The 26685-nt window shown below is 51.0% G+C and overlaps 1 pseudogene; it reads left to right on the top strand.

Annotated features, from left to right (window-relative positions):
- The first annotated feature begins 17319 nt into the window (after window positions 1–17319).
- On the top strand, window positions 17320–26284 carry LOC119333119 (annotated as a pseudogene).
- The last annotated feature ends 401 nt before the right edge of the window (window positions 26285–26685 follow it).

Below are 26685 nucleotides of genomic sequence, written 5' to 3'. Positions count from 1 at the left end.
GAGTCGATGGTTGACTTGCAACTAGGGCCTGTACAAACACACTCCCCTCCCCTAGCTATGAGCCGGTGGTTGACATGCATCTGGGACCCTACGAACACACGCCCCTCTAGTTGTGTATCGATGGTTGACTTGCAACTGGGACCCCTACAGAAAAGCAAACACCACCCCCAGTTGCACGCCGATGGTTGACTTGTAACTGGAGCCCTACAAAAACACCACCCAGTTGTGAGTCAATGGCTGACATGTAAATGGGACCCCTACAAAAAAAACCCACCCCGAGTTGCGAGTGGATGGTTGACTTGCAACTGGGGCCCGTATAAAACACACTCCCCTCCCCTGGTTGTGCGTCGATAGTTGACTTGCAACTAGGACCCGTACAAACACGCTTTCCTCCCTAGTTGCAAGTCGATGATTGACATGCAACTAGGGGGCCCGACAAACACAACCCCCTAGTTGCGAGTCGATGGTTGACGTGCAACTGTGCCCCCAACAAACACACGTAGATGCAGCCCCCAGTTACGAGTCGATGGTTAACTTGAACCCGGGGCATGTACAAACACACTCCCCTCCCCTAGTTGCAAGTCGATAGTTGGTATGCAACTGGGCCCTTACAAACACATGCCCCCTAGTTGGGGTCGACGGCTGACTTGCAATTGGGCCCAATACAAACACACTCCCCTACCTAGTTGCAAGTTGTTGGTTGACTTGCAACTAGTGCCCCTACAAACAAACCCCTAGTTGCAAGTCGATGGTTGACTTGCAACTAAGGCCCTACAAAAACACCCCCTAGTTGCAAGTCAATGGCTCACATGTACCCCCTACAAAAAAACGCCACCCCAGTTGCGAGTCGATGGTTGACATGCAATTGGGGCCCGTACAAAACACACTCCCCTCCCCTCGTTGCGCTTCAACTGTTGACTTGCAACTAGGCCCCCACAAACAACCCCCTAGTTGGAAGTTGATGGCTGGCATGCAACTAGGGCCCCTAACAAATGCACACAGACACCCCTAGTTGCAAGTCGATAGTTGACATGCAATTGGGCCCCTCGCGAACATGCAAGACGTCGCCACGTCAGTTGCGAGTCAATGGTTGACTTGCAACTAGGGCCTGTACAAACACACTCCCCTCCCCTGGCTACACGTCGATGGTAGACTTGCAACCGGGGCCCGTAAGAACACACTTGCCTCCCTAGTTGCAAGTTGATGGTTGATATGCAACTGGGGCCCCTACTAACAACCCCCTAGTTGCAAGTCGATACTGACATGCAACTGGGGGCTCCAAGAAACACACAGACGCCACCCCTTGTTGATAATCAATGGTTGACATGCGACTGGGGCCCCCGACAAACACACACAGACGTTGCCTCGCCAGTTGCGAGTCAATGGTTAACTTGCAACTGGGACCGTACAAACACACTCCCCTCCCCTAGTTATGAGGCGGTGGTTGACATGCAGCTGGGCCCCTACAAACACACGACACTCTAGTGGTGGGTCGATGGTTGACTTGCAACTGGGGCCCCTACAAAAAACAAACACTACCCCCCAGTTGCATGTCGATGGTTGACTTGCAACTAGGGCCCTACAAAAACACCCTGTAGTTACGAGTCAATGGCTGTTGACATGGAACTGGGGCCCCTACAAAAAAATGCCACCCCCGGTTGTGGGTCGATTGTTTACTTGCAACTGGGGCACGTACAAAATGCACTTCCCTCCCCTTGTTGCACGTTGATGGTTGACTTGCGAGTGGGGCCCCTGACAAAACACACACATACGCCCGCCTAGTTGCAAGTCGATGGTTGACATGTAATTGGTGCCCCTGACAAACACACACAGATGTCACCACACCAGTTGTGAGTCAATGGTTGACTTGCAATTGGGGCCTGTACAAACACACTCCCTTCCCCCAGTTGCGGGTCAAGTGTCGACTTGCAACTAGGATGTAACAAATTATGGGCCCAATTGCGAGTCAACAATGGACCTGCAACTAGGATGAAAAACAAAACATGCATCGAGTTGTGAGTCAAGTATGGGCTTGCAATTGGGATGAAACAAAATACGGGCCTAGTTGCGAATCAAGGGTACTTGCAACTACGACAACCGCAAAACCTACATTACAAGTTGCGAGTCGAGGATGAGACAACTACACAAAACTATGATATGAGTTGCGAGTCGAGTGTGAACTTGCAACTGGGACAACTACGAACCAGTTGCGAGTAAAAGATGGACTTGCAACTGAAATGAAATAAACTACGGGCCCAAATGCGATTCAAGTGTTGCACTTGTTGTTGGAAATATGCCCTAGAGGCAATAATAAAAGTATTATTATTATATTTCCTTGTTCATGATAATTGTCTTTTATTCATGCTATAACTGTATTATCCGGAAATCGTAATACACGTGTGAATACATAGACCACAATATGTCCCTAGTGAGCCTCTAGTTGACTAGCTCGTTGTGATCAACAGATAGTCATGGTTTCCTGGCTATGGACATTGGATGTCGTTGATAACGGGATCACATCATTAGGAGAATGATGTGATGGACAAGACCCAATCCTAAGACTAGCACAAAAGATCGTGTAGTTCATTTGCTAGAGCTTTGCCAATGTCAAGTATCTCTTCCTTCGACCATGAGAGCGTGTAACTCCTGGATACCGTAGGAGTGCTTTGGGTGTATCAAACGTCACAACGTAACTGGGTGACTATAAAGGTGCACTACAGGTATCTCCGAAAGTATCTATTGTTTTATGCGGATCGAGACTGGGATTTGTCACTCCGTGTAAACGGAGAGGTATCTCTGGGCCCACTCGGTAGGCATCATCATATGCGCAATGTGACCAAGGAGTTGATCACGGGATGATGTGTTACGGAACGAGTAAAGTGACTTGCCGGTAACGAGATTGAACAAGGTATTGGATACCGACGATCGAATCTCGGGCAAGTAACATACCGATAGACAAAGGGAATTGAATACGGGATTGATTAAGTCCTTGACATCGTGGTTCATCTGATGAGATCATCGTGGAACATGTGGGAGCCATCATGGGTATCCAGATCCCGCTGTTGGTTATTGACCGGAGAACGTCTCGGTCATGTCTACATGTCTCCCGAACCCGTAGGGTCTACACACTTAAGGTTCGATGACGCTAGGGTTATAAAGGAAGTTTGTATGTGGTTACCGAATGTTGTTCGGAGTCCCGGATGAGATCCCGGATGTCGCGAGGAGTTCCGGAATGGTCCGGAGGTAAAGATTTATATATGGGAAGTCCTATTTTGGCCACCGGAAAATGTTCGGGATTTTTCGGTATTGTACCGGGAAGGTTCTAGAAGGTTCCGGAGTGGGGCCCACATGCATGGGGGGGCCCACATGGACGTGGGTAGTGGGGGCAAGGCCCCACACCCCTGGTCAAGGCGCACCAAGATCCCCCCTTAGAAGGAATAAGATCATATCCCGAAGGGATAAGATCAAGATCCCTAAAAAGGGGGGATAACAATCGCTGGGGAAGGAAATAATGAGATTTCTTTCCTCCCACCTTGGCCAACGCCCCAATGGACTTGGAGGGAAAGAAATCAGCCCCTCCACCCCTATATATAGTGGGGAGGCGCATGGGAGCTATACACGAAGTTCTGGCGCAGCCCTCCCCCTCTCCCAAGTACTCCTCTTCTCCCGTGGTGCTTGGCGAAGCCCTGCAGGATTGCCACGCTCCTCCACCACCACCACACCGTTGTGCTGCTGCTGGATGGAGTCTTCCTCAACCTCTCCCTCTCTCCTTGCTGGATCAAGGCGTGGGATACGTCACTGGGCTGTACGTGTGTTGAACGCGGAGGTGCCGTGCGTTCGGCACTTGATCATCGGTGATTTGAATCACGACGAGTACGACTTCATCAACCCCGTTCACTTGAACGCTTCCGCTTAGCGATCTACAAGGGTATGTAGATGCACTCTCTTTCTACTCGTTGCTGGTCTCTCCATAGATAGATCTTGGTGACACGTAGGAAAAGTTTGAATTTCTGCTACGTTCCCCAACAGTGGCATCATGAGCTAGGTCTATTGCGTAGATTCTTTGCATGAGTAGAACACAAAGTAGTTGTGGGTGTTGATGTTGTTCAATATGCTTACCGTTACTAGTCCAATCTTGTTTCGACGGTATTGTGGGATGAAGCGGCCCGGACCGACCTTACACGTACTCTTACGTGAGACAGGTTCCACCGATTGACATGCACTTGGTGCATAAGGTGGCTAGCGGGTGCCAGTCTCTCCCACTTTAGTCGGAACGGATTCGATGAAAAGGGTCCTTATGAAGGGTAAATAGCAATTGGCATATCACGTTGTGGTCTTGCGTAGGTAAGAAACGTTCTTGCTAGAAACCCATAGCAGCCACGTAAAACATGCAACAACAATTAGAGGACGTCTAACTTGTTTTTGCAGGGTATGCTATGTGATGTGATATGGACAAGAAGAATGTGATGAATGATATGTGATGTATGAGATTGATCATGTTCTTGTAATAGGATTCACGACTTGCATGTCGATGAGTATGACAACCGGCAGGAGCCATAGGAGTTGTCTTTATTTATTGTATGACCTGCGTGTCATTGAAGAACGCCATGTAAACTACTTTACTTTATTGCTAAACGCGTTAGTCATAGAAGTAGAAGTAGTCGTTGGCGTGACAACTTCATGAAGACACGATGATGGAGATCATGATGATGGAGATCATGGTGTCGTGCCGGTGACGATGATGATCATGGAGCCCCAAAGATGAAGATCAAAAGGAGCAAAATGATATTGGCCATATCATGTCACTATTTGATTGCATGTGATGTTTATCATGTTTATGCATCTTGTTTGCTTAGGACGACGGTAGTAAATAAGATGATCCCTTACAACAATTTCAAGAAGTGTTCTCCCCTAACTGTGCACCGTTGCTACAGTTCGTCGCTTCTAAGCACCACGTGATGATCGGGTGTGATGGATTCTTACGTTCACATACAACGGGTGTAAGACAGTTTTACACGGCGAAAACACTTAGGGTTAACTTGACGAGCCTAGCATGTACAGACATGGCCTCGGAACACGGAGACCGAAAGGTCGAGCATGAGTCGTATAGTAGATACGATCAACATGAAGATGTTCACCGATGATGACTAGTCCGTCTCACGTGATGATCGGACACGGCCTAGTTGACTCGGATCATGTAATATCTTAGATGACCAGAGGGATGTCTATCTGAGTGGGAGTTCATAAGATGAACTTAATTATCCTGAACATAGTCAAAAGACCTTTTGCAAATTATGTCGTAGCTCGCGCTTTAGTTCTACTGTTTTAGATATGTTCCTAGAGAAAATATAGTTGAAAGTTGATAGTAGCGATTATGCGATCAGTAGAAAGCTTATGTCCTTAATGCACCGCTCAGTGTGCTGAACCCCCAACATCGTTTGTCGATGTTGCGAACATCGGACATACACGTTTTGATAACTACGTGATAGTTCAATTAAATGGTTTAAGTAGAGGCACCAAAGACGTTATCGAAACGTCGCGGAACATATGAGATGTTTCGAGGGCTGAAATTGGGATTTCAGGCTCGTGCCCACGTCAAGAGGTATAAGACCTCCGACGATTTTCTTAGCCTGCAAACTAAGGGAGAAAAGCTCAATCGTTGAGCTTGTGCTCAGATTGTCTGAGCACAACAATCACTTGAATCGAGTGGGAGTTGATCCTCTAGATGAGATAGTGATGTTTCCCCAAAGTCATTGCCACCAAGCTGCTAGAGCTTCGTGATTAACTATAACATATCAGGGATAGATATGATGATCCTTGAAATATTCATGATGTTTGACACCGCGAAAGTAGAAATCAAGAAGGAGCATCAATTGTTGATGGTTGGTGAAACCACTAGTTTCAAGAAGGGCAAGGGAACAAAGGGATACTTCATGAAACGGCAATTCAGCTGCTGCTCTAGTGAAGAAACCCAAGGTTAAACCCAAACCCGAGACTAAGTGCTTCTGTAATAAGGGGAACAACCACTGGAGCAGCATTACCCTAGATACTTGGTAGATGAGAAGGCTGGCAAGGTCGATAGAAGTATATTGGATATACATTATGTTAATGTGTACTTTACTAGTACTCCTAGTAGCACCAGGGTATTGGATACCGGTTCGGTTGCTAAGTGTTAGTAACTCGAAATAAAAGCTACGGAATAAACGGAGACTAGCTAAAGGTGAGCTGACGATATATGTTGAAAGTGTTTCCAAGGTTGATATGATCAAGCATCGCACGCTCCCTCTACCACCGAGATTGGTGTTTGCGTTGAGCATAGACATGATTGGATTATGTCTATCGCAATACGGTTATTCATTTAAGGAGAATAATGGTTACTCTATTTTTGAATAATACCTTCAATGGTCTTGCACCTAAAGGAATGGTTTATTGAATCTCGGTCGTAGTGATACACATTTTCATGCCAAAAGATATAAGATAGTAATGATAGTACCACTTACTTGTGGCACTGCCATGTAAGTCATAATGGTATAAAACGCATGAAGAAGCTCCATGTTGATGGATCTTTGGACTCACTCGTTTTTGAAAAGTTTGAGACATGCGAACCATGTCTATTGGTGTATATGCATGAAGAAACTCCATGCAAATGGATCGTTCGGACTCACTTGATTTTGAATCACTTGAGATATGCAAATCATACCACATGGCAAGATGACTGAAAAGCCTCATTTTCAGTAAGATGGAACAAGATAGCAACTTGTTGGAAGTAACACATTTTGATGTGTGCAGTCGAATGAGTGCTGAGGCATGCAGTGAATATCATTATGTTCTTACTTCACAGATGATTCGAGTAAATGTTGAGTATATTTACTTGATGAAACACAAGTCTGAATTATTGAATGGTTCAAGTAATTTCAGAGTGAAGTAGCAGATCATTGTGACAAGAGGATAAAATGTCTATGATATGATCATAGAGATGAATATCTGAGTTACGAGTTTTGGCACACAATTAAGACATTGTGGAAATTGTTTCGCAATTAATACCGCCTGGAACACCATAATGTGATGGTGTGTCCGAACATCATAGTTGCACCCTATTGGATATGGTGCGTACCATGATGTCTCTTATCGAATTACCACTATCGTTCATGGGTTAGGCATTAGAGACACCCACATTCACTTTAAATAGGGCACCACGTAATTCCGATGAGATGACACCGTATGAATTATGGTTTAGAGAAACCTAAGTTGTCGTTTCTTAAAAGTTTGGGGCTGCGACGCTTATATGAAAAAGTTTCAGGTTGATAAGCTCGAACCCAAAGCGGATAAAATGCATCTTCATAGGAAACCCAAAACAGTTGGGTATACCTCCTAATTCAGATCCGAAAGCAATATGGATTGTTTCTAGAATCGGGTCCTTTCTCGAGGAAAAGTTTCTCTCGAAAGAATTGAGTGGGAGGATGGTGGAGACTTGATGAGGTTATTGAACCGTCTCTTCAACTAGTGTGTGACAGGGCACAGGGAGTTGTTCCTGTGGCACCTACACCAATTGAAGTGGAAGCTTATGATATTGATCATGAAACTTTGGATCAAGTCACTCCCAAACCTCGTAGGATGACAAGGATGCGTACTACTTCAGAGTGGTACGTAATCCTGTCTTAAAGGTCATGTTGCTAGACAACAATGAACCTACGAGCTATGGAGAAGCGATGGTGGGCCCGGATTCCGATAAATGGCTTGAGGCCATAAAATCCGAGAGAGGATCCATGTATGAAAACAAAGTGTAGACTTTGGCAGAACGGCTCGATGGTCGTAAGGCTAATGAGTACAGATGGATTTCAAAAGGAAGACGGACAATGATGGTAAATGTCACCATTAAGAAAGCTCGACTTGTCGTTAAGATGTTTTCCGACAAGTTCAAGGAGTTGACTACGATGAGATTTTCTCACTCGTAGCGATGCTAAGAGTCTGTTGGAATTATATTAGCGATTACTGCATTATTTATGAAATCTTGCAGATAGGATGTCAAAACATTGTTTGCTCGACGATTTTAATGAGGAAAAGTTGTATGTGATACAACCGGAAGGTTTTGTCAATCCCGAAAGATGCTAATAAGTATGCAAAGCTCCAGCAATCCTTCTAAGGACTGGAGTGAGCATCTCGGAGTTGGAATGTATGCTTTGATGATGATCAAAAATTTTGGGTTTGTACAAAGTTTATGAGAAACTTGTGTTTCCAAAGAAGTGAGTGGGAGCACTATAGAATTTCTGATGAGTATATGTTGTTGACATATTGTTGATCAGAAATGACGTAGAATTTCTGGAAAGCGACGTAGAATTTCTGGAAAGCATATAGGGTTATTTTGAAAGTGTTTTTCAATGGAAAGCCTGGATTAAGCTACTTGAACATTGAGCATCAAGATCTATAAGGATAGATCAAAATGCTTAATAATACTTTCAAATGAGCACATACCTTGACATGATCTTGAAGGTGTTCAAGATGGACCAGTCAAAGAAGGAGTTCTTGCCTGAGTTGTAAGGTACGAAGTTAAGACTTAAAGCTCGACCACGGCAGAATAGAGAGAAAGGACGAAGGTCGTCCCCTATGCTTAAGACGTAGGCTCTTCAATATGCTATGCTGTGTACCGCACCTGAAGTGTGCCTTGCCATGAGTCAGTCAAGGGGTACAAGAGTGATCCAAGAATGGCTCACAGGACAGCGGTCAAAGTTATCCTTAGTAACTAGTGGACTAAGGAATTTTCTCGATTATGGAGGTGGTAAAAGAGTTCGTCGTAAAGGTTACGACGATGCAAGCTTGACACCTATCCGGATAGCTCTGAGTAGAGAGACCGAATACATATAATGGAGCAATAATTTAGAATAGCTCCAAGTAGAACAGTTGTTTGGAATAGCTCCAAATAGAGCGTGGTAGCTGCATCTAGGAGATGACATAGAGATTTGTAAAGCACACACGGATCTGAAAGGTTCAGACCCGTTGACTAAAACCTCTCTCACAAGCAACATAATCAAACATAAAACTCATTGAGTGTTAATCACATAGTGATGTGAACTAGACTACTGACTCTAGTAAACTCTTGGGTATTAGTCACATGGCGATGTGACCTGTGAGTGTTAATCACATGGCGATGTGAACTAGATTATTGACTCTAGTGCAAGTGGGAGACTGTTGGAAATATGCCCTAGAGGCAATAATAAAGGTATTATTATTATATTTCCTTGTTCATGATAATTGTCTTTTATTCATGCTATAACTGTATCATCCGGAAATCGTAATACACGTGTGAATACATAGACCACAATATGTCCCTAGTGAGCCTCTAGTTGACTAGCTTGTTGTGATCAACATATAGTCATGGTTTCCTGGCTATGGACATTGGATGTCGTTGATAACGGGATCACATCATTAGGAGAATGATGTGATGGACAAGACCCAATCCTAAGACTAGCACAAAAGATCGTGTAGTTCATTTGCTAGAGCTTTGCCAATGTCAAGTATCTCTTCCTTCGACCATGAGAGCGTGTAACTCCTGGATACCGTAGGAGTGCTTTGGGTGTATCAAACGTCACAACGTAACTGGGTGACTATAAAGGTGCACTACAGGTATCTCCGAAAGTATCTATTGTTTTATGCGGATCGAGACTAGGATTTGTCACTCCGTGTAAACGGAGAGGTATCTCTGGGCTCACTCGGTAGGACATCATCATATGCGCAATGTGACCAAGGAGTTGATCACGGGATGATGTGTTACGGAACGAGTAAAGTGACTTGCCGGTAACGAGATTGAACAAGGTATTGGATACCGACGATCGAATCTCGGGCAAGTAACATACCGATAGACAAAGGGAATTGAATACGGGATTGATTAAGTCCTTGACATCGTGGTTCATCCGATGAGATCATCGTGGAACATGTGGGAGCCATCATGGGTATCCAGATCCCGCTGTTGGTTATTGACCGGAGAACGTCTCGGTCATGTCTACATGTCTCCCGAACCCGTAGGGTCTACACACTTAAGGTTCGATGACGCTAGGGTTATAAAGGAAGTTTGTATGTGGTTACCGAATGTTGTTCGGAGTCCCGGATGAGATCCCGGACGTCACGAGGAGTTCCGGAATGGTCCGGAGGTAAAGATTTATATATGGGAAGTCCTATTTTGGCCACCGGAAAATGTTCGGGATTTTTCGGTATTGTACCGGGAAGGTTCTAGAAGGTTCCGGAGTGGGGCCCGCCTGCATGGGGGGGCCCACATGGACGTGGGTAGTGGGGGCAAGGCCCCACATCCCTGGTCAAGGCGCACCAAGATCCCCCCTTAGAAGGAATAAGATCATATCCCGAAGGGATAAGATCAAGATCCCTAAAAAGGGGGATAACAATCGCTGGGGAAGGAAATAATGAGATTTCTTTCCTCCCACCTTGGCCAACGCCCCAATGGACTTGGAGGGCAAGAAACCAGCCCCTCCACCCCTATATATAGTGCGGAGGCGCATGGGAGCTATACACGAAGTTCTGGCGCAGCCCTCCCCCTCTCCCAAGTACTCCTCTTCTCCCGTGGTGCTTGGCGAAGCCCTGCAGGATTGCCACGCTCCTCCACCACCACCACACCGTTGTGCTGCTGCTGGATGGAGTCTTCCTCAACCTCTCCCTCTCTCCTTGCTGGATCAAGGCGTGGGATACGTCACCGGGCTGTACGTGTGTTGAACGCGGAGGTGCCGTGCGTTCGGCACTTGATCATCGGTGATTTGAATCACGACGAGTACGACTTCATCAACCCCGTTCACTTGAACGCTTCCGCTTAGCGATCTACAAGGGTATGTAGATGCACTCTCTTTCTACTCGTTGCTGGTCTCTCCATAGATAGATCTTGGTGACACGTAGGAAAATTTTGAATTTCTGCTACGTTCCCCAACACTTGTAGGTGGGAAACTACACAAAACTAAAAAATAAAAAGGAAATGAAAAAAGAAAAGGAAAATATAAACGACAAAAAAAACTAAACCACCGCTCAACATGAGGGAAAAAGAAAGAGCAATGACACATGTTACTCTATAGAAAAACTGAACCATACCCACAACACAGAGTTAAAAAGGCCGATCCCACATAAAGTGTGAACACAACCCCAACAATTGACACATCTACGAAATAGGCCCCAACGTGCGATGATACATAGCCGGCGAACAACAGATTCAAGCCACACAATGGGTCGACAACGTGATGTGGATCAAAACATTGCCCAAAAATTTCAACAACAAAAAGATCATACATTTGAAAACCTAGATGAGACATTGCTAGATCTCATCCCAATGAGTCATAACTCATGTGAAACAGATGCTCATATACTCACACATGCACAAATAGGGAGACAACTAGAAAAATGGCCACTAGCGCACGACACGAAAAAACGGCCCGACAACTCAAACACTAGCGCGGCACAAGGCACATGCATGTGAAGTTGTGAACGAAACATTGTTTTATGAAACTAATGTGGTTATTCGTGTGGTGAACAACTTAGGTGTGACAGCTAAAAATCATCTACTCCCTCCGTCCGTAAATATAATTCTTTTTAGAAATTCCAATATGGACAACATGTGGAGCAAAATAAATAAATCTACACTCTAAAATAATGCATATATGCATCCGTATGTAGTCCCTAAGAAAATCTCTAAAAAGACTTATATTTAGGAACAGAGGGAGTAGATGATAATTAGCAAATCCGAAAAAATGAAAATAGAAATATTTAAAATAAAAGTAAAAACAAAAAACCATGAATTTAGGAAATGGAATAATAAAAACTAAAAAAGAAATGGGAAAAGAAAAAAAAATGAAAATGAAGCAAATAAATTGAAACTTGAAACCGAGGAGAAGAAAGGGGTCTAGACCAGACAAATTACGTGTCTAGAATAGACATGCAATTGGGTCAAGGTCAGATAAAAATGCATGCAATAAACAAACTAAGCAGCCTCAGTTAAAAATAGCATCAGCTGGAGCTGGAGAGTGGAGATACAACCGTGAGATGTGATATTGTTAATTTTCATCTAGATAAGAATCTAATGTAATTTTCATGATCTCTCCCATCAAAAAACACATTCACCCCCAAGTTTACAGATGTGTTGAAAACATGGAATTGCATGTCTAGTGATGTAAATGCAACTGACTAAAAAATAATCATGAACTTAAGATAAATAAATAATAAAACAAAAGGAAAATAAGAAACGAAATTAAAAGTAAAGTGAACAAAAAAAGTAAACAAAAACTTATATACAAACTGGAAAATGACAATCCAGCCAGCACAACAATCGAAAAAGGAAAAAAGATAAAGCAGCCCATACGTGGAGGGGTGAAGGCAAAGCCCACAAACAGAGAAAACACCGCCAGCGCACGCAGTCACAGAATTGAAAAAAGGAACAGTCGCTGGGGGAGTACACATGGGACGCGATCCACGGCACGCAGCGACAAAAAGGACACGAATCTTAAGGCAGGATTGTACGGTTCAGGAGTTTTTTTCGATAAAGGGCGTTTTTATTATCTTAAAATGTAGCATCAAGTGGCACAAAACATTTAGAGTACCACCCTGCCTCTGCATAACTAGAATGCACACAGCCAAACATCAAAAATCTGAAAAGAAAAAAACAATTCGGCAACAGTAGAGTCCTATAGACCGACACTATGCCTATGTCGAAACGGTTGGTTGACCGATTCGGAGATTATGCTGCCACCCATGTTGGGTAAAAACCTCCATAGCCACCTGCTCCAATCGCGTACACACCGTCTTAAATAGCGGTTGGTACTCCGCACGTTGTAGCATAGATCACATACGAAGCGAGTGCGTACAATGAAAAATAACCTGCAGAGGAGAAGCAATTTTGTCATTAAAAACTAAATCGTTTCTACATAGCCAAAGCGACTATAGTAAGGCGTACGCTCCCACCCTTATTAGCGTTTCGAATCTATTTGAAATACTGTCCAACCAATGACCAAAAATATTGGCAACACTTGTGGACGGATACAAATTTGACGCTATTTGGATGACTGACCACGTAGAACGCGCAAATTTGCATTGAAAAAAGAGGTGTTTGATTGTCTCGTCAAGAGTACAAAAACAACACTTCTTACTTCCTGGCCAGTTGCGTCGTGCAAGGTTGTCTTTGGTTAGCACAACACCTCTACGAAGATACCACATGAATATTTTAACTTTTAGTGAAATCTTTGTCTTCCAGATTATCTTGTTATTGCTCTCCGGTATCTTAGAATGCGTGAGCGCATGATACATAGAGTCTACCGTGAAAGACCCTGATGTAGTAAGGTTCCAGTGAAACACATCACGGCCTTGCGTCAGGTTAATCAAATCCAGACGGGATAAGAGATTGTGCCATGACATAAGTCGGGCGCCAACCAAATCCCGTCTGAATGAAATATTCCGCGGGGATGAGCCGAGTACCTGCGCAATAGTATTGTTTTTATCGCGAGCAATGTTGTACAAGGCTGGATATTGTTCTCGGAGACTGGCATTGCCTAGCCACATGTCTTCCCAGAAACGAATCTCTGACCCGTCCTTTATCACGAAAGACCCAAAGCGAAAGAGTTGTTTCTTTGCCGCCATTAGGCCAACCCAAAAGTGTGAGTCGCCAGGTTTCCAATATGCCTGAGACACCGCCTTTTGGCCTAGATACTTGTTGCGCAGCATGGTTTGCCAAACACCATCCTCAGTAAGAAGTTTGAACAACCATTTACTAAGTAGGGCCTCATTCTTGACCTGTAGGTCATGAATTCCAAGGCCACCTTGGTCTTTCGGCCTACAAACCACGCTCCATTTGGTCAGCCGGTATTTTTCTTTTCATCAACTCCTTGCCAAAAGAATCTAGACCTAAAATAGTTCAATCTTTACAAGACCCCTTTTGGAAGTTGGAAAAAAGAAAGCATATAAAGAACCATATTTGTGAGGACAGAGTTTATCAAAACCAGTCGTCCTCCAACTGAGAGCAACTTGCCTTTCCAACTGCTCAACCGTTTCTTTAGCCGCTCCTCTACATGTTTCCACTCCGCAATGGTGAGACGTCGATAATAAATAGGTATTCCCAGATATCACTAAATTTCATCTATATGTGATTTAGTAAATCCGATATAAAATACAGGGTGGATACTGGACGGACGGCCGACCCAAACGAATAAAAAGCGGACGAAATCGCCGTTCGTTTGAATCGTTGGAGTTGCTCTAATTCCGCATTGGGGAAGATGGCCAAATGCATTGTATTGGATGGCTTGTCACATCCGTGAGTCTGCTTCGCATTGAAAAATCGCCAAAGCAAGAAGGAAAAGTGCTGCTTGCCATTCCAAAGTTGAAGCAAACCGCCGTGTTGATGTTGCTCGATCGCAACGCCACGCAACGTGCCGCGTGCCAAAACGAGACGAGTCCGACTGCGGTTTGATCACTGTCATAACGCCTCGTGCTCTCTCCACCGCTCGCGAGCTCCTACCTACGTGTTGCTCCTCCCTGCGCCGCGTCCGGCCGTGCGCACCCGGGATGCCGCCGGCCGAGAGTGTTGAGTATATTGTGTATGTGTATATATATGTGTGTGTAGGGCCCACTTTCTGTTTTTCCTGTATAGTTGAGGTTGTGGCCCACCTCTGTACTTATATGTACGTGCCTGATGCACCGATCAATACATCGCGATTGCACAGCCCATAATCCGTCTCTCTACATGGTATCTATCACAGTAAGGTCCTAACCCTAGCCGCCGCCGCCGCCGCCGCCGCGTGCGCGCCTCCGCGCCGCCGCCGCCGCCGCCGCCGCCTCCCAAGGCCGTCGCCGCCGCACCGCTTTCGCTCCACCACTCCCAACCCGCGCCGCGCCCTAACCCCACCACCGCCGCCATCATGAGCTCCTCCTCTACCGTCTCCAACCCGTTCGCCGGCCCCAACGTCACCCTCGTCCGCGATCTCAACATCCATGAGCGCGTCCCGGTCAAGCTTGACCACACCACCGCCTCCTACTCCGCGTGGAAGCGGTATTTTTCGCTCGTGTTCCGTGAGTACCTCCTTCACGGCCACGTGGACGGCACCGTGGACTCCGCGCTCATGATCCACGACGAGGAGTGGATGATCCTCGACGCCACCATCATCCGCTGGTTCTACCTCACCATCTCCAGCGACATCTTCCACACCGTGGTGGACGACGAGGACGACGCCCATGCGGTCTGGACCAAGCTCAACGGCCTCTACACCGACAATCGGCTGCAGCGCAAGGTCCTCCTCTATGGTGAGTTTTACAGGTGTCAGCAACTTGACTCGTCCATCGATGATTTTTGCATGCGCCTCAAGAAGCTCGCCGATGAGCTCCGTGATCTGGGGGAGAAGATTGGCGACGAGCTCCTCATTAGCACCCTCTCCGGCGGCCTCAACGAGGACTTCGGGAACGCCGCCTCCAACCTCACCCTCATCCCGGAGCCCACCTTTGGTAAGGTGGTCGCGTACCTCAAGCTGGAGGAACGCCGGATGCGGGCGGCCCGGACGCGCGCCACCCACACCGCGCTTGTTGCCGGCACCCGCGGGGGTTCGGCCCCGCCACAGCCCCGCCAGACGCCGCCCCCGCAGGCGGCGCACGCCTTCCCGCCAGGCTTCCCGCCCGCCCCACCAGCCCCCTTCCCGCCGCCCCAGCCAGCGGCCAATGGAGGAGGCCGTCGCGGCGGCCGCCGGGGTGGCCGCAAGCAGGGAGGCGGCGGTGGTGGTGGCGGTGCTCAGGGAGGAGCGCCACGCCAGCAGCAGCCGGCTCCTCAGCCGGCGGCCCCGTGGTATGCCGGTCAGAACCCGTGGACCGGCGTCGTCCACGCCTATTCCATGCCGGTTCCACGGGCTCCTACTCCGGGTCTTTTCGGCACTTGGCCTCCGTCACACCAGGCGTATTACGCCGCGCCGCAGCCCTATGCGGCGCCCTACGGGCAGCAGCCGCCGCCGCTGCCCTTGACGTCTGCGCCGTCCCTCCCACCGGCACCGTGGGACCCGGCTCTCCTGGCGGCTCTCCACACCGCCCCCCTCCCCGTCCAGCTACACCGGCGGCGGCGATTGGTACATGGACAGTGGCGCCACCGCTCATATGGCGGCGTACCCCGGTAACCTCCACACTGCTCACCCTGTCCACACCTCCAACCGCATCACCGTCAGTGATGGTTTTTCTCTTCCTATCACCCATATTGGACATACCTATTTTCCGTCTAACTCCACTCCTATATCCATGTCCAATATTCTTGTTTCTCCTGATCTTATTAAAAATCTTGTTTCCGTCCGTTCTCTTACACGTGAAAATCCGGTGACCGTTGAATTTGACGAATGTGGTTTTTCTGTTAAGGACGCTCGCACGCGGATGGTGCTCCACCGATGTGACAGCCCCGACGAGCTCTACCCGGTTCACTCCGCCGCCTCCACCACTTCCGCCGCCCCTGTCGCTCTCGCCACCGGAGTGGATCTCTGGCACGCTCGCTTGGGTCATCCTAATCATGCCACCCTTCGCCACATACTTCGGAGTTTTTCTTTCACGTGTAATAAGCACGAGGATCACTCGTGTCATGCATGCTGCCTTGGCAAACATGCTCGTCTTCCGTTTAGGGCTTCTTCCTTTGTTGCATCGTATCCGTTTGAATTGATTCATAGTGATGTTTGGACATCTCCTGTTGCAAGTAACACGGGCTTTCTTTATTATCTTGTTCTCCTTGATGATTTTTCGCATTATGTGTGGACCTTCCCGTTGCGCCGCAAGTCGGACGTCATCTCCACTCTTGCCGGTTTCTACTCTTATGTCCGCACGCAGTTTGGCCGGCCCATTCTTGCGTTGCAGACAGACAACGGGAAGGAGTTTGACAACACCGCTGTCCGCGATCTTCTCGCCACACATGGCACGATTTTTCGTCTCACTTGCCCATACACCTCGCAGCAGAACGGTCGTGCTGAGCGCATCCTTCGCACTCTTAATGACTGCGTTCGGACTCTTCTCTTTCACGCCAATGTGCCCCCGCGCTTTTGGCCTGACGCTCTAGCCACCGCTTCTATTCTCATAAACATCCGTCCATGTCGTACTCGCGGGAACTTTACCCCTCACCACCTTCTATTCGGTGCACCCCCCTCTTATGAAGGGCTTCGCATCTTCGGCTGCCTGTGCTACCCTAGCATCGCTGCCACTGCGCCTCATAAGCTCGCACCCCGCTCCGTCGCCTGCATCTTTCTCGGCTACCCATCTAACACTAAGGGTTACCGCTGCTACGATCCCGTCTCTCACCGTGTTTTCACCTCACGACACGTTTACTTTGATGAGATGGTCTTCCCGTTTCAGCAGCAGGCACCCCTCGTCGTCTCGTCACCGCCAGCCACCGGCGGCTCATCGACGACCTCGTCAGGTGGACGAGCACGCCTGGTTCGTGGACCGCCTCCGGGCTTTGGCGGTCCACGGGCCCTACTGCCGGCGCCCTCCACGGCCGGCACCCCGCCTTCACCCGCCGCCCCCGACTCGGGCGCCGCGGGGTCGGGCGCCTCTTCGTCGGCTCCGTCGCCGGCCGCCTCGCCAGCCTCGCCGGCCTCGCCGCCGGCCGCTTCGCCGGCTGACTCGGGCGCTGCAGGGTCAGGCGCCTCCTCGCCAGCTGCGACGCCGGCCTCGACACCGCCGGTGACGCCGGCCTCCTCGCCGGCCGCCTCGCCGGCCCCGGTGGCCCCGTCCGGTCCTGTCACCCGTGCTCGCGCCGGCATTCACTGCCCGAGCCTCCGGTACTCGCGTGATGAGTACGTCCTCGCCGCCTCTGCCGCGGAGCCGTCACCCATTCCTGCGTCCGCCCGCGCCGCCCTCCGTGATCCTCACTGGCTTGCGGCGATGCAGGAAGAGTTTGATGCTCTCCAGCGGAACCGCACCTGGACTCTGGTGCCCCGGCCTTCTCGCGCCAACGTCATCACCGGCAAGTGGGTCTTCCGTCATAAGACCCGCTCAGACGGTTCACTTGAGCGCTACAAGGCTCGCTGGGTGGTCCGCGGTCTCCGCCAGCGCGCTGGAGTCGATTTCACGGAGACGTTTGCCCCGGTTGTCAAACCGGGCACGATCCGCACTGTCCTCCAGCTCGCCGTCTCTCGCGGCTGGCCCGTCCACCAGATGGATGTCTCCAACGCCTTCCTCCACGGCCATCTTGAGGAGCAGGTGTTTTGTGAGCAACCCACCGGTTTCGTCAACGCCTCATTGCCCGGCCATGTGTGCCTACTATCGTGCTCTCTTTACGGGCTCAAGCAGGCACCCCGCGCCTGGTACCAGCGGATCGCCGGGTTTCTTCAGACACTGGGCTTCAGCGTCACTCGCTCGGACGCCTCACTGTTTGTCTATCGCCATGGTGACACGACTGCATATTTGCTGCTCTACGTCGACGACATCATCCTGACAGCCTCCTCCGCAGCCGTTCTTCAGCAGATCACTCTACGGCTGCATGACGAGATCGCTATCAAGGACTTGGGTGCTCTCCATTACTTCCTTGGCATTGAGGTTGTTCGGCGCCCGGACGGCTTCTTTCTTCATCAACAGAAGTATGCCCATGAGCTTCTTGAGCGCGCTGGCATGCTCAACTGCCACCCGGTTGCTACTCCCGTTGACACGAAGGCCAAGGTTTCTGCTCTTGAGGGTTCGCCTGCGTCGGATGCTCCATTCTACCGGTCTATTGTCGGCGCTCTCCAGTACTTGACTCTCACCAGACCGGATCTTCAGTATGCTGTCCAACAGGTGTGTCTCCACATGCACGCCCCTCGTGACTCTCACTGGACTCTCGTGAAGCGGATCCTTCGCTACATCCGCGGCACGATGTCCCTTGGGTTGACACTCACGGCGTCCACTTCTTTGGAGATGGTGGCTTACTCCGATGCCGACTGGGCCGGCTGCCCCGACACTCGCCGGTCCACCTCTGGCTACTGCGTCTACCTCGGTCCTTCCCTCGTCTCATGGTCGTCCAAGCGACAACCCACGGTTTCGCGCTCTAGCACCGAGGCTGAGTACCGAGCTGTGGCCAACGCTGTCGCCGAGTGCACCTGGCTTCGACAGTTACTTCAGGGGCTACATCACGATGTCTCCCAGGCTACGGTTGTCTATTGCGACAACGTCTCTGCGGTGTACCTCTCCGCCAACCCTGTTCATCATCGCCGGACGAAACACATCGAGCTGGACATTCACTTCGTGCGCGAGCAGGTGGCTCTTGGACGCATGCGGGTTCTCCATGTGCCGACTGCTCAGCAGTTCGCTGATGTGATGACGAAGGGACTGCCGACTTCCACCTTTGAGGAGTTTCGTTCCAGTCTCTGCGTCACTGGCGCCGCTTCGACTGCGGGGGGGTGTTGAGTATATTGTGTACGTGTATATGTGTGTGTAGGGCCCACCTCCTGTTTTCCCTGTATAGTTGAGGTTGTGGCCCACCTCTGTACTTATATATATGTGCCTGGTGCACCGATCAATACATCGCGATTGCACAACCCATAATCCGTCTCTCTACAGAGAGTTTCGCCGTCGAGGTCCTCTCGCGGTCGCTCGTCCAGGCCTCCGACCCGCCGCGGGGATTCCCGGTGGTGCTCCCGGTCTCCAACCTGGACCTCGTCCTCGGCTCCTTCCACGTCTTCTTCATCGCCGTCTACCCGGCGCCCGCCGCGGGCTTCCCGGCCGTGGCCGCGGCCGCGCGCGCCGCGCTCCCGGCCTTCCTTTCCCGCTTCTACCCCTTCGCCGGCCGCGTCGTGCCCAGCGCCTCCACCGGCGTGCCGGACGTCGTCTGCGGCAACGAAGGGGCCGAGCTCGTGGTCGCGTACGCCGACGCGGCGCTCGCGGACGTGGACTTCGCCGACGCCGGCACCTCGTAGGGGCGCATCCAGCTGCCGTTCGAGCGGGGGCTCGCGCTGTCGCTGCAGCTCGTCCGGTTCGCGTGCGGTGGGTTCTCGCTCGCCTGGGGCACCGACCACCTGCTCGTCGACGGCCACGGGCTCACCACACTGCCCAACGCCTTGTAAGACAATAGGCTTTGGGGGGGAACCGGCACTACCTCTAGGGGTGGCCTATCACATATATATATAATGAGGTGGTATACAACGTTACAATATATACATGTAAATACAGTCTAACACCCTCCCTCAATCTTAGCCACTTTCTAATGAATCTAGAAGGGTAAGATTGCGCCTGCAAGTCTCAAACTGTGGCAAAGGCAATGGCTTGGTGAAGATGTCAGCAAGTTGATCCTTGGAAGAAATAAACTTGATCTGTAGTTGCTTCTGAGAGACACGTTCACGCACAAAGTGATAGTCAACTTCATTGTGTTTCGTTCGGGCATGGAATACCGGATTTGCAGAAAGGTATGTAGCACCGATGTTACCACACCAAAGAACAGGAGGCTGTGATTGGGGTATACTTAACTCCTGAAGCAAGGACTGTACCCAGATAATCTCTAATGTGGCATTGGCCACAGCCTTATACTCAGCCTGAGTACTGCTACGCGAGACAGTAGCCTGTTTCCGAGCACTCCAGGCAATCAGGTTAGAGCCAAAGAAGACAGCATAACCCCCCGTGGATCGCCTGTCATCCGGATTGCCAGCCCAGTCTGCATCAGAATATGCTGAAAGACAACCAGAGTCAGACGGCCGAATATGCAAACCATGAGCCACCGTGAAACGAATATAGCGCAAAATCCGCTTAACAGCAGACCAATGAGTGTCACGGGGTGACTGCAGATACTGGCAGACTCGGTTAACAGCATAGGAAATGTCTGGTCGCGTGATCGTCAAGTACTGGAGCCCACCAACAATACTCCGGTACTCGGTCGCATCAAAAGAAGAAAGAAGCTCACCATCAACAGCATTGAGCTTATCAGTGGTAGACATGGGTGTAGTCGTCGGTTTGCACTTAAGCATCCCAGCTCGCTGCAACAAATCCAGAGAGTACTTCTTCTGCGTCATAACAAGGCCAGCAGCACGAGAAGTAACCTCCACACCAAGAAAGTAATGAAGCTTCCCAAGGTCCTTGACCGCAAAATCAGCACCAAGTGAGCGAACAAGCGCAGTAGCAGCCGACTGAGAGGAGCTGACCAAAATGATATCATCTACATAGACCAACAAGTACATAGTAACCTCAGGCCTTTGAAGAAGAAACAATGAGGAGTCAGCAGTTGATGATGCAAAACCATGAGCACGAAGAGCCATTGCAAGACGAGCATGCCAAGCACGAGGAGCCTGCTTCAGACCATAAATTGCCTTGGACAGACGACAGAGATGATCAGGGCGATCCAGATCAGAGAAACCCGGAGGCTGGCGCATGTAAACCTCCTCCGCCAAGACACCATGAAGAAAAGCATTTTGAACATCAAGCTGACGAAGAAACCAACCTCGAGTAACAGCCAGAGAGAGAAGAAGTCTGATGGTAGTAGGCTTGACCACTGGACTGAAGGTGTCTTCATAGTCAAGTCCAAAACGCTGTCGAAAACCACGAGCAACCAGACGAGCCTTATAGCGCTCAATGGACCCATCAGAATGCCTCTTCACTTTGAAAACCCATTTGGAATCAATGACATTTACCCGTGATTGTGGAGGAACAAGAGTCCATGTCTGATTGCGAAGAAGCGCTTGATACTCCTGCTCCATGGCCTCTCTCCAATGAGGAATGCGCATAGCAGCTTGATACGTGCGTGGCTCAGAGGATGGATCTGCGAGAGCAGCAGACATGCACGTCGCTAACCAAGCAACTGTGCCATCGTGACGTTGCTTAGGCTGAAAAATGCCACTCCGACTGCGCGTATGTGGACGTAGAGCAGCAGCAGGAGCCGGCGGAGGCGAAGGTGACGGAGACGTGACGGTCGCCGGAGATGCAGGAAGCACCTCAGGAGAGCTCGGGACAGACGACTCCGGGCTGCATGGCGAAGACTGGCCCGACGACAGGGGCTCAGAGGCCATGGGCGAACCGAGGGTGGGCGAGGCCAGCTCCGGTGACACCGGCCCAGACGGCCTTGGCGAGGCGAGAGCAGGCGAGGCCGGCCCTGGTGAGAAGGGCCCAGACACCCTGGGCGAGGCAGGGGCGGGCGAGGCCAGGCCTGGTGATGACTGCCCCGACGCCCTGGGCGAGACGGGGACCGAGGAGGCCGGCCCAGTCAGCGGGGTTGCAGGGCGCGACGATGGCGAAGGCAGCCCAGAAGCCAGAGGCGACCGGGCCAGGACGTTGATCGGCCGTGCATGAGCACGGAAACCGAGGCCATGCAGGGGCGCCATGTGCTCCTCATGCACAACAGAAGGTGCCGAGGATGAAGGCGATGGCGACGAAGAGGAAGATGGCGCTTCCAGAATCTCCAAACAAGCCCCACGACCAGTGCCTGCACCATAGTTAGGCAACAATAGAGGAGAATATGCAACATCATCAAATTGGTCAGAAGCAACAGAGGATGAATGCATGACAGGTGGCTCGGTAGTGGACATAGGGAGTTTGGCAAAGGGAAAAACATGCTCATCAAACACAACATCCCGAGAGATGTAGACACGATTAGTGGGAACATGAGGACATTTGTATCCTTTATGAAGAGAGCTATAACCAAGAAAAACACACTTCTTGGAACGAAACTCGAACTTACGCTTGTTATATGGACGAAGATGGGGCCAGCAAGCACACCCAAACACCTTGAGAAAGGTGTAGTCCGGTTGTTCATTAAGGAGAACTTCAATGGGAGTCTTCATATTCAAAACACGAGTGGGAGTACGATTGATGAGAAAACATGCAGTGGTGAAAGCATCACTCCAAAAACGAAACGGAACAGATGCATGGGCCAAAAGAGTCAGACCAGCTTCAACAATGTGACGATGCTTACGTTCTACTGAACCATTCTGCTGATCTGTATGTGGACATGCTAAACGGTGAATGATCCCAAGCGACTGAAAGAAGGAGTTGAGGTTGCGATACTTGCCACCCCAGTCCGACTGAACATGAACAATTTTGTGCTTGAGAAGGCGTTCAACATGTTTTTGGAACTGAACAAAAATGTCAAACACATCAGATTTACGTTTGATAAGATAAAGCCAGGTAAAGCGGCTGTAAGCATCAACAAAACTGATATAATAATTATGACCACTAACAGAAGTCTGAGCAGGACCCCATACATCTGAAAACACAAGTTCTAAAGGATGTTTCACCTCACGACTGGACTCCGAAAAAGGAAGTTGATGACTCTTCCCCTGCTGACAAGCATCACACACTGCTACATCTTTATTACTAGACACACTAGGAAGCTCATGACGACGCAAAACATGCCGGACAATAGGTGTGGCCGGGTGACCAAGACGAGCATGCCACTGTGACGGAGATACCCAAACTCCACTGAAGACGCGAGCGACGCCAGGATGCTCCGGACGATAGAGACCTTGGCAGAGCCTCCCACTAAGAAGAATGTCCCTCGTGCCCCGATCCTTAATAAAAAGATCAAAAGGATGAAATTCACAAAGCACATTATTATCACGAGTGAGTTTAGGAACTGAAAGAAGATTACGTGTCACAGATGGAACTCGAAGAACATTGCGAAGTTGAAGACTCCTATTGGCATGTCTAGTGAGAAGTGATGCTTGACCAATATGAGAGATGTGCATACCTGCTCCATTGGCGGTGTGGATCTTGTCGGAGCCATGGTAGGGTTCACGAGTGTGAAGCTTCCCCATCTCACTAGTCAGGTGCTCTGTCGCCCCAGAGTCCATGTACCAGTGGGGATCAATGGAGTAGGACTGAGTGTGTCCCTGTGGCTTCTGCGGCGGCGGACGATCAGCCATGGCGACCTGACGAGCAAAGTTGCGTGTATCCTTCCCGTCATTGCCAAGACCAAGAAAATCCCGCTGGAAGCGCTTGTGACACTTCGAGGCCCAGTGTCCATCGCGACCACAAAGCTGGCACACACGTGGACCGCCAGCCCCTGGTAGCATCGCAGTAGGAGGAGGGGCCGAGGTGGGTGGTGGTGACTGCCCCGAAGGAGCCCTGGATGAAGCAGAGGAGCGACCACCCTTGGTGGCGGCGTTTGCCGAGAGGGCGCCGTTGCCCCTGGATCGGCGCGTCTCGACTCGTTGCTCAGTAAGCAGGAGGCGTGAAAAGACCTCGTGTGTTGGCATGGGCGTGGAGTTGCCCCTCTCATTGATGATCTCGACTAGGGCGTCATACTCCTCATCAAGACCATTGATAATAAACGAGTTGAACTCGGAGTCGGTGAGGGGCTATCCAATGGAGGCCAGCGTGTCGGCGAGACTCTTGACTTTGTTGTAGAACTCAGTGGCGGTGGAGTCAAACTTCTGACACTCCCCAAGTTGGCGACGGAGCCCAGATACACGAGCCTGCGACTGTGCCGCAAACGAGCGCTCAAGAATAGTCCATGCCTCGTGGGACGTCTTGGCGAAGACAACAAGCCCAGCAACGGCCGGAGAGAGCGACCCCTGGATGGAGGAGAGGTTCGCCTGATCCTGCCCTGTCCAGACACGGTGAGCCGGATTATAGACCGGACCATGCACGCTGTCAACCAGCGCAGGAGGGCAAGGGAGAGAGCCGTCGACATAGCCAAGCAGGTGGTGACTCCCACGAAGCGGAAGAACCTGCGCGCGCCAGAAGATGTAATTGTCCGACGACAACTTGATGGTGATGAGATGGCCGAAGTGAAACGGCGGCGGCGGCTGCGATCCCATCGAGGAGACTGGCTGAGGTGAGAACACCGTGGAGACAGTCGGAGGGGCAGCTGGCGCGGTGACAGAGGGCGTGATGGCCGCGGTTGACGCCGCGAAGCCTGCCAGCGCGACGTCCTCCGCCACCAGCGGCACAGTGGCCGAGGGCGCGACAGCCGCGGTTGACGGGGCGGCGGTGGTGTGGGCCACAAGCGCCTGCCCGGGCGAAGTAGCAGCCGGCGGGAGTGCGAAGAGGGAGCCGACACTCCGTGTCCCGATCGGCGCCTGAAGGAAGGCGGCATCCAGCGGCCTCGAGAGAAGTGCCGCGAGGGAGGCCGGCAGAAAACCGGTGGCGGTGGAGCCGGACGCAGCGGCGGACGTCATAGCAGTCGGGCGACGGCGGCGGTGGGCGCGGCGGCGGCGGCGGCGGCGGCGGCGGTTTAGGGTTTTTAGGCGGAAGCGGACGTAACCTAACGTGATACCATGTAAGACAATAGGCTTTGGGGGAACCGGCACTACCTCTAAGGGTGGCCTATCACATATATATATAATGAGGTGGTATACAACGTTACAATATACACATGTAAATACAGTCTAACACGCCTGGGCCGAGATGCTCGTCGCGGGCGGCCTCTCGTGGGAGCCCCACCATGACCGCGCCTCCCTCTTCCGGCCCCGCTCGCCGCCGCGGTACGGCCCGTCGCTGGACGCCGAGTTCGTGCGCTACGACCCCGGCACCCTCCCCAACGCCCTCCTTGCCGCGGCCCTCGTGCGCCGCAACTACGTCGTGGACGCCGCAGATGTCGACCGCCTCCGCGGGGCGGCCAGCGGCCCCGCCCGCCGGGTCACGCGGCTCGAGGCCCTCTCCGCGCACGTCTGGAAGCTGCTCGCCGCGGCCGTGGGCGGCTCCGACACGCACTGCCGCATGGCGTGGCTGGTCGACGGCCGCCGGCGCCTCGACCCCGCCAAGTACAACAAGACCCACGTCAACAACTACCTCGGCAACGTTGTCACCTACGCGTCCCGGGAGGCGGTCGTGGACACGGTGCGCTCCTCCCCGCTCGCCGACGTGGCGACGATGGCCGCCGCGGCAATCTCCGAGGTGTTCCGGCAGGAGCGGTACGAGGAGCTGATGGACTGGATGGAAGCGCACAAGGGGGTGTTTGCGGAGGGCGGCAAGTGGACGGAGGCGGTGGGGCTGGGCACGGGCAGCCCCGCGCTGGTGGTGTCGGCGTTCGTGCCGTTCAGGGTGGAGGGCGACTTTGGGTTCGGCCCGCCGCGGCTGGTGATGCCGTGGGTGCGGCCGGGGAGGCTCGGGTCGGCGGCCATGACAGTGATCCGGAGCCCCGCGGGAGACGGGTCGTGGCTGGTCACCGCCAGGATGTGGCCGCGGCTCGCCGACGCCGTGGACGCCGACCCGGAGGCCGTGTTCAAACCGGCCACCGCCGAGCGGCTCAGTTTCGTCACGCGCCGCCGCGGCGAGCTGGCGGCCACCGAGACGGCGCAGCACGTCGTGAGCCGCATGTGAGCGGCGTGGACGACTGTAGTTAAAATAGATGTACTGCTGCCCCTCTCTCTCTCTCTCTCACTCAGTACTATAGTATCTATTTTTAACCTTTTCATTTTTTAAATAAAATATTGGAACTCTCTATTTGTCAGATGCGTGAAAACGTTTTCACTTTCCTCATGGACTGTCTGATCTTGATCAAACGGCCCAAAACAGATTGCACTATTCATCTTCAACCTACACCTCTCTTCTTCCTCACGCCTCCAACTTACCCACCCCAACCGCCGGCCTCTATCATCCGCGGCCGGTAGGCGCTACCGTGCACCTACGTGTGTTTTTTGTGTTGGGGATGAATGCATCCAATATGTGTTTTTTGAATGTTGACGATTTTTTGGTATTACTGTTCCACGTTCCTTGGATGACCTATCAAAACATTGGAAACGTGTAAACGAAATGTTGTTTTGAACAATGTTGTTTCAAATGATATCACTTTGTGGAGGTTAT

The sequence above is a fragment of the Triticum dicoccoides genome, chromosome 7A (assembly GCF_002162155.2).
Source record: "Triticum dicoccoides isolate Atlit2015 ecotype Zavitan chromosome 7A, WEW_v2.0, whole genome shotgun sequence".
In the NCBI taxonomy this organism is placed as follows: domain Eukaryota; kingdom Viridiplantae; phylum Streptophyta; class Magnoliopsida; order Poales; family Poaceae; genus Triticum; species Triticum dicoccoides.
The sequence above is the reverse complement of the archived record's forward strand: the minus strand, read 5'-3'. Positions and strand labels throughout refer to the sequence as shown.